This window comes from Erpetoichthys calabaricus, chromosome 9, assembly GCF_900747795.2.
Source record: "Erpetoichthys calabaricus chromosome 9, fErpCal1.3, whole genome shotgun sequence".
In the NCBI taxonomy this organism is placed as follows: domain Eukaryota; kingdom Metazoa; phylum Chordata; class Cladistia; order Polypteriformes; family Polypteridae; genus Erpetoichthys; species Erpetoichthys calabaricus.
The window spans coordinates 196,046,304-196,058,780 of NC_041402.2; the positions used below are offsets into that span (position 1 = coordinate 196,046,304).

Sequence of the window (12,477 nt, forward strand, 5' to 3'; positions counted from 1 at the left end):
CTTTGCCCCAAACTTACATCCAACTCCAGACTGGAGAGTTCATCTGGAAAAAAATGACCAAGTCATGGAAGCCTTGACACCTGGATGATGAATTAGCTATTTAATTATAAAAAGGAACACATGGACTGAGTGGTCTGCTCTCATTAGTTGGACTTCTTATGTGCCCAAATCGATAGCCTGTGACAGCACCCAAGATGACTGTAATCTTGAGCTGTGATCTTTGTGGCCAGCAGGGTCTTACCAGGTATTATCAAGCTTACCTGCTTCTTTGCGATGTCCCAGTTGATTTGGGTGAAGTTTCCCTCCTTCTGGGTCACAGGACATTCTCTGCAGTTGCAAAGCTTTTCTACTCTTCTTCTCTTGTTCCAATTCCATAAAATGTTTAAAAGCTACCTGACAGTCTCCAACTGGGGAGAATCAGTGTCACTCACATCATGACAAGTGTCTTTTTTGGGTGTCACCAGTTTGTCACCTACTGCCACTGAGTCACATAGCCTTCCCTGTTAAAAATACAAAAAAAACCTCAGAGACCTGTGGGGTTTGGTGAGGTGTTGTCCCAAATTAAACACACGGCCACAAGTCATTTCTGGATGTGGCAGTGAGGAAGAATTTTGTGAAACAGAGAGACCCTCAGAGACTCTCAAGCACACCAGATTCTGACCTAAATCACAGACATGAGCAGATGGTGGCAAACCAGTTTGTCACAGCAGCACAGAAGCCTCAGAGACTTGGTGACAGTAAGTCAGGACGAGGGCTGGCATGTGACATGTGGAGAGAGGTGGCCAGGCAATCACCTCATTTGGCACTTTGGTCAGAGCTCCACTCTCCTAAAGCCACATGCTCATAAAAATACAAAAATGACAGTTAGGTGTGAACTGTAAGAGTCTGTACTGCCTTTGGACATTCTAAAAAATATTTCATTTTAAAAATTTTACATTTCTGAGAACTGCAATCACACTGCCTTCCCACTGCAAGAATCCGAGAGCCCAAAAGTGCATTTCAAAGCTACACGTCACCACCAGATATTGGCACACGTTCTCGTGATTTCCACAATCCTTGTATTGTATTCCTTGATTATCATTTTGTTGTTTGTTTCTGGAGTATTATTAAACTTTTTCATTTGCAGTGTCTGCCAAACATCTCTTAGGTTCACACTTCTTGTGTTTAGTTACGAAGGAGAGTCTCAAACTGGGGAGGTGTTTAGAGAAACGTGAAGGAAGAGTGACACAGATGAGGTTCATTTTGGGTTCAATTTCTCATTCACTAAACTCTATGAAAACAAACGTTTAGGATAAACAGAAGTGAAGATGAAGAATTTACATATCTACAAACCCCTTTTTTCGTTTTTGCACAGTTTTTCTGGAAATATTATGACTGACTTCTGATTTGTCACTTTGTCCATTGTTGTGTGGATGCATTGTGTTATTGGAGGATTGTATCATGAAGCCTCTATCATAATGTGTGCTGCATGTGAGTTAAGTGTGACGACTAAAATCAAGGAAGGTTTAAATTAGGGGGTGTGGTGGTGCCCTGTCTGAGGTGGCACTGGGTGGAAGGAGGCTTTGTATGGGCACATGATTTGCAGGAGTCCTGTGAGGGGAAAAACACAGACACTCAGAAAACTCAAATCAGTTCAATTGATGAAGGTGACTAAACCTGAACATAACACATCAAGCTCACATCTGACACTTACTCAGTCAAAAGGAATGCTGGGAAAACTAAGTGTACCTCAGCTTAGTTATCTTCTGAAGACACACAAGGATTCTGGGGGACACCAGTGATGGAACAAATCAGGTGGGAAGTATTAAATATGTTTTTATGTGTTCTGTGACTGGCCTTCAACAGATAACATGGCTACTTGTAAATAAAGACAAATATATGAATTGACGAGTCAGCACAAGGGCGCTGGAGTTTTGTCTTTGAGGTGTTTGCACCTTCTCGCCGTGTCTCTGTGGGTTTTTCTGCAGGTGCTGTGGTCTTCCTCCCACATCCTCAGTGAAGAGCACAAAATGGACTAAATGTTCTAAAGAGGAGCTGTGCAGCATACACTGTCATCATGTGGGGTCACGTTGGCATTTCATGGCCCACCAGCTCCCTGGCACTGAGCCATTAAGACCATAATGGAGCAGAACATCAGGTCATCCATCAAACTGACTATGCATCGTAGACCAGAAAACAACACCCTACACAAATGTTTTACAAAGAAGACATGGAGAGTTTTGGAACTTCCAACTTAAAGTCCACCTCTGAAAGTGGTAGGAGACCCTAGAGAGCAGTGACAAGGGTGGGAACACGTCTGTGGGGATTCATCCCAGGTGATGGCACGTCAGAAACTTGTATGGATTTTTGTATATACCAAATGGGGCGCACTGTGTGCTGAACACAGCAGGTGTCCTTCAAAGTGTGTGAGCATTGAAACACAGAGAACATCAGGTGGACGCCATCCGTTCTGTCATATCAGTTTAGTGATCAAGCTCATTGGCTCAGTGCCTGACATTTCTTTATCACATTATCTGGTTGCCTGATGAAGGTTATGGTGGTGAAAACGTTGCTTTCTTAGTTGCGTATGCAAAGCAGCAGCAAATTGAAATTTACCCAAATTTGAGGAGATAACTTAAAACAAAGGCTGAGATGCAAATTTTAACAAGAGGGCTGTGCTCTCTGAAAATTCCAAAATATCCTACATGTGGGGAAGTCTTCAGGATTCACTGGAACTGAAGCACTCCTCCAGGATATTTATGTTCACACTTGAGAATCCACAAACGTCATGGACCCCACACCTCTTGTATGCAATAAAAAGCCGCCAGAGAGCCAAGGACCCCAGACTGAGCTGAGAAGGCAAATCCACCGGACCACCACCACATCGAGCGACACAGGTAAGGAATTGCCTATTTTTATTAGACCCCCATTACTCCATCTGCTCCACGGTTCTGATCAGGAGACCCGCTTGATAGAAGACACTCTGCTGTCACACTGGGCTGCAGTGGTCCATGATGGGACACAGGGAAGGAGCAAAGAGATGGCGGTTTCTCAGTCAGTGCACCCTTATCTTTTAATAGGACTGTTCACAGCAAGGCCCATCACATTGTATTGGGAAAAGTGTTGTGAACTACAACTGCAGGCTAAAGGGGGCGCTAGAGGACAGGGAGAGGGCCTGACAAGGTGAACGCAGGACTGACACACATCCATAAATGGGGAGACTTCAATGAAGAAATCTATTGGGTGTTTCCCTTCAGCGTGACAGTGATTTGAGTGTCAATGCTGACTCACATATATAAATTGTCAAAGCACGAAGGGCGATTAGACGAATTTGAGAGTCGCATCATCATCATCATAACCTTCATCTTCTTTCCCTTTTTCATGGTGTGGGTAACAGCAGCCTGAATTGGGGTTAGCAAGACTTCCAATGCCCCCCTTTCTTCGGGTGTGCTGGGGGGCTTATGTGACTCAATCATCCTTATAACTGCAGAGTCTGGAGATACGAGCTCATGACAGGGTTACACGTGGTGAACTCACCTAAGGGGAGAGACCAGGCAAAGAGCAAGTCCCTAAGTTGAGCTTCTAGAATGATATAATTCAAACTCGGGGAACTTCAGCCAGAACATGCTGGGATGCTGAGACCCTCTACCCAGACTTGAAGTGGTGCTTGCCAGTGAGGGACTGGGTGGCTAACATGGCCTGCATAGACCACTGAGCCTGAAAAACCTGAGTAGATCTACCGTGGGGGCTTACCACCCACAAGGCGAATACTGAAGATCAGTTGTAGTGCCATTTGACAGTTGTGGTGCATTCCTCGATTCTGTCACACATGTTAGATGTTACTGTGCTTTCTGTGCAGATATTGTAGCTCCTTATATTTAATCACCAGTCACACCATTGTGCTCAAAACAGACCACATATGACTTGCTCTGACTACACAGATAGCTCACTTCAGAGATGTAAGCTTCAAGGGAGTTCCAAGTTCTCTAACTTTGTAAAACCAGTTAGTCTACAGGCGCCAGCTCCTGGCCCACCTGGTGGGAATAAGCAGGTCCAAAAATGCCTGGCTGGGACTGTACAGGAAGAACAGACAGAGCAGACACTGCTGAGCCGGTCTCCACATCCCTTCTTTAGATATCTGCAAGACCCACCGAAGCCTGGGGAATGTTGGAGGACAACAGTTCATATATTCAGAGTTTTTTGGTAGGCCTCTCTATTGAGAGTGAATGATCATCACCCCAAACAGAAAGATTGTTTAAAGCCATCTAGATGCCCATGATTAGATTGCCAGTCTTATGGTAAACCTATCAGCCCCTTGTCAGAGCAGGGAGATGGCATACGATGTAGAGGTTGGCTCCTCTTCCTAGGGATGCTCTGATCTGATGATCTTTTAAGGACGACACAGATCACTGATTTCATGTTACTTGATCTGCATTTATTTTTCTTTATCACTTTAAAAAACTTTTTACACTATGCTCCTGCATTACCAGACGCATATAAGCCGTATGGGGGTGGCACGGTGGCGCAGTGGTAGCGCTGCTGCCTCACAGTTAGGAGACCTGGGTTCGCTTCCCAGGTCCTCCCTGTGTGGAGTTTGTATGTTCTCCCCGTGTCTGCATGGGTTTCCTCCAGGCGCTCTGGTTTCCTCCCACAGTACAAAGACATGCAGGTTAGGTGGATTTGCAATTCTAAATTGGCCCTAGTGTGTGCTTGGTGTGTTTGTGTGTGTCCTGTGGTGGGTTGGCACCCTGCTCGGGATTGGTTCCTGCCTTGTGCCCTGTGTTGGCTGGGATTGGCTCCAGCAGACCCCCGTGACCCTGTGTTTGGATTCAGCGGGTTGGAAAATGGATGGATGGAACTATAGACGACTGGTGTTAACTGTTAATTTTTTATTAACAAAATGAAATTCTAAATGTTTTTTATTCACTGACCATAAAAATACTAAAATAAGTAAAATTCCATAAAATGCATACTTTAACTAAGAAAATATTTACAAAAATATATATCCATAATACATACGGCTTAAAAGAAAAAAAAATGAAATTGCTTCTAAAAATTACAGGCTGTCATATTATTAAATTTTTCTGTAATGTTCCTTCATTACAAAAAAGAAGTTATATATAAATTACGGTATGTATATATATATATATATATATATATATATATATATATATATATATATATATATATATATATATATATATATATATATATATATTTATTTATTTATTTATTTTTTTTTTTTTTTTCAAACAATCAGTTAATTGATATTGGCAATGAAACACTGCATAAATTTAAATAAATATTTGTGCTTGGAGGTTTAAATCATCTTTAATCATTTATTGCACTACACCTTTTTTACTGTTACAGTTTATATTTATTATATTTGTACAGGTGTGAGTGTTTTTTTTTTTCTTTTCAGTGTATCAGGTACACATTTGTAATTCTTGAGGTGTAATTATAAAATATGGGCTACTGTATCTGCTGGAGTGTAAGGCAGATTCAAGCACGGATCAAACGCGTGCCGAAAGAAATCTCTCAGTCCAAAAGTTCGTTTTAAAAGATTTTGTGAAAATTCAAAGCAAACAATCCGCACAAGAATAAAGAAAAAAAAATTTTTTTACACACATAGAATAAAAGGCAAAAAAAACAATGGGAAAAAATGTCTCTTCTCTAAACGTCGCTTTTCTTGTCAAACTTTAGTTGTTTCTATATGTAAAGATACTTTACTTCGCCTTCAGTGCGCTCTAAACGTACGGCGCTGCTCGTTCAATAGAGTGCGTTGCATTTCATACTATTGGGCACATTAAGGCGCAGTTTAAAACCGTGTGCCCTCCAGGCCTTACGTATGGCAAGGCAGGTCACTACTGAGACTAATCGGTGGTCAGAGAGACATGACATAGTTAGAATATACCAATTCAATTCATTAGAGCCTCCCATAGACTAGGCACTAACATTTAATATAACCTTAAAAAGTAGCAAATGGCTCTTTCTGGTACCATTTTAATTACGTTGTACTTGTTTCTTACCAAAACTTATACTGTTATGACACACATAATAAACATGGTACAAATCTTTTAAAAAGCCACAAATGTATCAAATGTTCATAAGTTGTTTATCAAGAAAACAAGAGGCTAACATACTTAACACGTTTATAAGTCAAAGACACATTTTACAGTTAAGCTAACAAGTCTATTATTTACTAAGCTGCAATTTCAAATTTATCTTTAAGTTCTCTTTTTTCAATTAAAAACAAGCTGCTGCATGCTGTCCAAACTCAGGCAGTTTAATTTTAAGGACAGAATAAAGGGGTCTAACTGCACAGACGACTCCTCTGATTCCTTTTCCTCACTTTATGACTCCACTTTCTTTAATGTGACGGCTAATATTCCAGTCACCCCCACTAAAGCCTCAACTTACAGCTGTTTGTTTACGCTGCAAAAGACGTGCGCTGGCTCAACTACCGTAATACCTTGTGTAAAAGAGCACAGCTACTAAATTACCATAAAGCTTAGAAGACCAGGGGATGAAAAGATTGTTTTTTTCTGATCAGCCAATTTACTGATCACTGATTGAGTATTTTAAATGAAAAACTGGCCGATTTAGATCGCCGCCCAATCGATCGGAGTATCCCTAACTGTTTCTGCTGGAAACAGCAATTCCCTGTGATATGTAGAAGACAATATGATGGCAATAATAATAATAAAATAATAATACTATATTTTATTTATATAGCGCCTTTCCCATGCTCAAGGCACTTACAGAATATAATAAAGAACGGCAGCGTATACAGTATATAGCATTGTACAAACCAGATAAATAAATAAAAAAGATTACGACAGTAAATTCTGAGAAAAAAACAGACACCATAATTGATGGTCTCGCACACACACACAGGTTACATGAACATCTTGACATGGAGGTAAACTGAGAGAAAGGTAATAAAGTCAAGTAGAGCTATAAGCCTTCCTGATCAGATGAGTTTGGAGTTGTTTTTTAAAAGAATTCATGGAGTCAGCTGACCTGATTAATTTTGGGAGGTCATTCCAGAGTCTGGGCGCTATACAGCTGAAGGCCCTGTCACCCATGGAGTGTAGATTAGTGACGGGCACAACAAGATTACCAGAATCAGAGGACCTTAGTGGGCAGGCAGGCACATAGTGATGGAGGAGGTCACTGATGTAGTTTGGTGTGAGGTTATTTAAAGCTTTGTATGTTATTAGTGGGATTTTATATTCGATTCTGTAGGACACAGGGAGCCAGTGAAGATGGAGCAGGATGGGTGTGATGTGCTCGCTGTTGGTGGTCCACGTCAGGACTCTTGCAGATGACTTTTGAATAAGCTGGAGCTGTGATAGAAGATTAGAAGGGCCACCTGCCAGCGGGGATTTACAATAATCGATGTGGGATGTGATAAAAGCATGGACAAGTTTCTCAGCATTAGAGAAGGAGAGGAAGGAGCAAACACGGGATATGTTACGGAGGTGAAAGTAAGAAAGTTTCTTAATGTGATTTAAGTGGGCGGAATAAGAGAGGGAGGAATCAAAAATGACACTAAGACTTTTTACAGTAGAGGCAGGTCTGATGAGATCACCGCCAAGATGGAGTGGGAAGGAGCTCATTTTATTAAGTTGCACTTTAGTCCCAGTTTGCAGGAGTTCAGTTTTATTGTAATTTAATTTTAAAGAGTTCTGCTCCATCCAGGTTTTAATTTCACTGAGGCAGGTTGTGAGCTGAGATAGCGCTGATGAAGTTCCACTTTTAACATTGAAGTAGAGCTGAGTATCATCTGCATAAAAATGATAACCCAGTCCATAGCTACAGATAATATGGCCAAGGAGACGCACATAAATACAGAAGAGAAGAGGACCGAGCACAGAGCCTTGAGGGACTCCTTGTGTGACTGGCGCTGAGCTGGACCTGCTGTCGCCAACACTAACAAACTCTGGGCTATCAGTCAGATAGGACTTGAACCACTGGAGGACAGTGCCAGAGATACCCAGCATGTTCTCCATCATTCTGGACAGTAGGATGTCGTGTCTGACTGTGTCAAATGCTGCACTGACGTCTAACAGAATTAATATGCTGGTTTGTCCAGAGTCTGCTGCCATAAGCAAATCATTGGTTACTCATAGCAGAGCAGTTTCACAGCTGTGCCGCGCCCTGAAACAGACTGAAAGGGTTCCATCAAATTATTAGAGGTTAGCTAATTGGTGAGTTGGGAAGCTACAACACGCTCAAGAACTTTTGACAGGAAAGGTAAGTGGGAAATAGGCCGGAAATTGTTAAGATTGTCAGCATCAAGGCCAGACTTTTTTAACATTGGGGTTACAGAAGTGATTTTAAAAGTGAGCGGCACAGAGCCAGTGTCAAGGGATGAGTTTATTATTGTTGTAACAGTCGGGATTATGGCATGAAGGCAGGATTTAAGTAGTGTGGTGGGGATGGGGTCCAGTACACAAGTAGTCGGCCTCATCTTACAAAGCAGGTTATTAACAAACGCAGATGTGACTGGTGAGAACTTAGAGAAGGAGCTGGATGGAGTGGGAGAACAGGGAGAGATATAAACAGATGATGTATTTATGTTAGTTGAATTATTTAGATCTTTAATTTTGTTACGGAAAAAGTGGAGGAATTCCTCACAGACTTCAGTAGAAGAGGTAGTTGGGCCAGATGCAGGTTTGAGTAGTTTATTAACTGCAGAGAACAAAACCCTTGGGTTATCGTGGCCACTTTCTATTATTCTGCCATAATGGGTGTTCTTGGCTGCAGTTAGTGCTTCTCTGTAAGCTCTTTGGTGGTCAGAGAAAGCCTGGATGTGCACGGTGAGGTCAGTCTGACGTGACATTCTCTCAAGGCGTCGGCCAGCTGCTTTCATAGATCACAATTCTGAGTTACACCAAGGAGCTGAGCGTTTAAAGGAAACCTCCTTATGTTTTAAAGGAGCTGTTTTATCTGATGCTGAGTGAAGGACTGTGTTATAGTGGTCAACAAAACTATCTAGTGTTGGTGGAATAGGTGCAGACAGTAAAAGATCAGAAATGGATCAAGAAAGGATAGAGGGACAGATATTTTGAAGGTTTCTGTAAGAAATTTGTCGTTTACAGGTAAGAGGAGGGAAAGGCAGTGAAACAGCGAAAAATACTGCTTTATGGTCAGAGAGTCCCAAATCAGTGCTGTAAATGTTGGCAAGACCACCAGAGTGGGTGGGAAAATCAACATGTGGTGTCAAGTCAAAGCAGTCCAGTAAGGACAGGAATTCATTTCTCAGTTTAAATGTAGTAATGTCAATATGGATGTTGAAATCACCAAGAAGGATAATTCTCTGAGAGTAAGAGCTTAGGTGGGTCAAAAGTTCAATCAGATCGGATAAGAAGGATGCATTGTATTTTGGGGGACGATAAAGAACAATGAGTGAGACAGGACCTGATTCCGTTATTAGTTTAAGAGCCAGGCACTCAAAAGACAATGGACAGTCAATTGGAATTCGTTTAATGTTTAAGTCTTCTCTGATAATTACTGCCAGCCCGCCGCCTTGTCTTGAGCTGCGAGGCTCTGAGTGGAAAGTGAAACCAATTGGAGTCGCCTCTGTGAGAGACGTAAACTCGTTTGGTTTTTGCCAAGTCTCCGTTAGACACAGAATATCAAGTTTGGTGTCAGTGATGAGTTCTGACAACACCAATGCTTTGCCATTAAGAGACCTCGAGTTAAACAGTGCAATGTTAGTGTTTTGTCTTGGTAGAGTAATATATACAGTATATATTGCTCTACTTTCCCCTATTGTATTATTAATATGTAGCCTCAGAATACCTAATCTCACAGACTTACCACTGTTTATAAGGTATTATTATATATAACTTATCCCCACCTTACCTTCTATATCTATAACCTCAGGCAATTAGATGGAGTAAAAAAAGACAAGCAGAAGTTAAGTTACACATAAAATAATATATTACTGATAATATTTGTAAATAATAACAAAATGCAAAGCACATTTGAATATTGGCAACCATACAACCTGATTAAATGGTGATATGTAGTTCAGGCGGCACACAATCTTCTGGTTACTTAAATGTCTCTAGTTAAGGCATCATTGGTGCTCAGCTTTCAGCCACATGTCTGTTCAAAATGGCTGCTGAGCTGTGCTCTTCATTGTGTTCTCTTCATCATCACAGGTTAGCAAGAGAGAAGCTTTTTCATCATATGTTGGTTGGTAAGAGAGATGCTTCTTCATCATATGTTGGTTGGTAAGAGAGATGCTTCTTCATCATATGTTGGTTGGTAAGAGAGATGCTTCTTCATCATATGTTGGTTGGTAAGAGAGAGAGTGTGAGGTTAAACACATTCATTTATAGATGTTCTGTCCAAACCCCTCGAGCCAATAGGACATCATGGTACTTAAAGGTCTCTGAGACAAGCCAATTCTAAACAGCCATACTTCAGACCAATGGGGGAAATAGAACATCTTAACACCTGCCACCCCCAAACCATCTGTTAAAGTACACCTTAGCCCATTTGCGGGGGTAGAAATGACTTTAGCAAAGAAACACTCGGCAAACTGGTTTAAAACACACAACCCCCAAATCCTGTCGTAAAATTCAAAGAGGCTCAGCCTCTCACCAAAGTAACACTAAATTACATTGCTTTGCCTAAAAATCAAATAAAGACATACAAAAATATTCATCAAATAATATGTAAAATCTCACATCACAACACTCCACCCCGATGAATGTTTTGTACAATGTCTTTATAAACAGTCTTATTTGTTTAAAGAGTCCGTTGCATGAACTTGTGTTTTGATTTGCAGTATTTGCTCTCCCAGTGTTAAAAGTTGTCCGTGACCATTTGTCCATTACATATCTTCTTTATTTCAAAGTCGATCTGAAGAACTTGGATGCGCTTCTGATGACTTGTATCTGCTCCTGTTTGCTTCAACTGTTTGTTTAGCTTTCTGCAGTCTTCATATGTCATCAGATCTGGTGGTTCCAAATGAGACAAGTCCACACCTTCCACTAAAGTAGCCCACTGAAATTTAAGTCTATTGTGAATTCTTAAAACTGACGTTTGTTCTTTACTGGTTTTGTGTCTAACTGCTAATTAGACCACTGTCCCAAACTATTTATTTAAGCATATGCAGCTGTACAATTAATATCAAAATTTGAAAGGTAACATGCCACAGGTGCCAGTACAACCACTTCTGCCCAAGTGAGAGCACATGTGCCACTGCATAAACTGGTCACAAACCAACCTCTGTGGCCCCTCTTCACACATTTGGGGTTGATTTAGTTGCCTCTTGTGCTTTCCTACCCATGGTGCAACTCTTGACTACCATCAGCCTTTACCAGTATAGGCTGGCATCACCACCATGAGACATCACAGCTATGCAACTCTCATCATTCCCCCTGTAGGCCACCCCTAGAGTTGTTTGCTCACCATATGCGTACTCGTTGTGCTAAACACCTCAGTTCAGAATTGGCCCACTGGTCCTCTGCTTGCACCACAGCTGACAACCTCAGCAGGGCTTCCGTATTTTCCCAATTAGACTTTACCTAAACATCGGAGCCCATATGACTTGCAAATGTACCAGCTGCACCTGCTTTCCTGAAAAGGCCACCAATTTTCTTAGTATACATTTTCCTTAATAATAGTATTAATTATGTTAATTATCCCACTTAATTAATTAATACCCAGAATGTATACTTTATAAACCCAAAATTAATCCCCTTATTTTGGTTTTCCTAACTAGTTTGTTCAGTTTCCACCCCTTGGAATATAAATTTGCTGCAGTAATGAACAAACCTTTCCTTTTAAACTATAGTTATTCTGACTAGACTTATTATTACATGACTTGTGGACTTGTTACTCACTTAAACCCCAGTAAGTGTCTTTTCCTTGCTGTCTGTTCAGTTCTTCTTCTTGTCATTGTCTTTAGTCTTCTCTTGTTGTCTTTTCCTCTTTCTTTTTTTCATTCCGCTATGTAGGCAGGTCTGCAAAATGGAAGGTGACAAAGCAGTTTCTGTCCATCTCATCTTCTTGGTTGTTATCCTGGTGCCAACACTCAAACTTTGCTTCCTGGCATTCATTGGAACAGCTTGGCCACACTGCCACTCTGCTCCAACGTACTAATGGTAACCCAATCTCCTGCATGGATTTTACTCTGCTAATTGCCTTCACTATTTATTACCTGCACAAACCCAAAGTCCGTAAAACCTTACAATAGAAGTTGCACTATTACAAAAGGCCAGAAAATTGAAACAGAAATAACTATTTTCCCTTTCCTGTCTTCCTGCACTACCCTTCTATTTTTTTCATTGCCGGTGTGTCCTTTTTTTATTTTATTGTAACTGCTACTTGAAAGTGTGGACTATAACCTCTCCAAAATCCCAATGCCAGATCCAGCATCTCTCCTAAAACTGACCTCTGTTCTTTACCCAAGACCAGCTCACTTTTCTCCATTTTATTGCATGGAGATTCACAGGCTGTCTTTTTAAACAACTG

General features: G+C 41.1%; 2 protein-coding genes across 5 annotated transcripts in view; one reads left to right on the top strand and one right to left on the bottom strand.

The window, feature by feature from the left end:
• Window positions 1–12,477, bottom strand: part of LOC114657054 (lactose-binding lectin l-2-like) — a 561,576-nt gene that overhangs the window by 444,816 nt on the left and 104,283 nt on the right. The window lies entirely within an intron of this gene.
• The window catches only part of LOC114657060 (lectin-like), a 48,846-nt gene that overhangs the window by 18,520 nt on the left and 17,849 nt on the right, over window positions 1–12,477 (top strand). Inside the window, exon 1 of one of the 2 annotated variants that reach the window (XM_051931873.1) lies at window positions 2,784–2,876. The exons of the other annotated variant lie outside the window; for it this stretch is intronic. The gene's annotated coding sequence lies outside the window, so the exon portion shown is untranslated. Of the gene's footprint in view, window positions 1–2,783; window positions 2,877–12,477 lie in introns of those variants that run through there. 2 annotated transcript variants of the gene reach the window in all.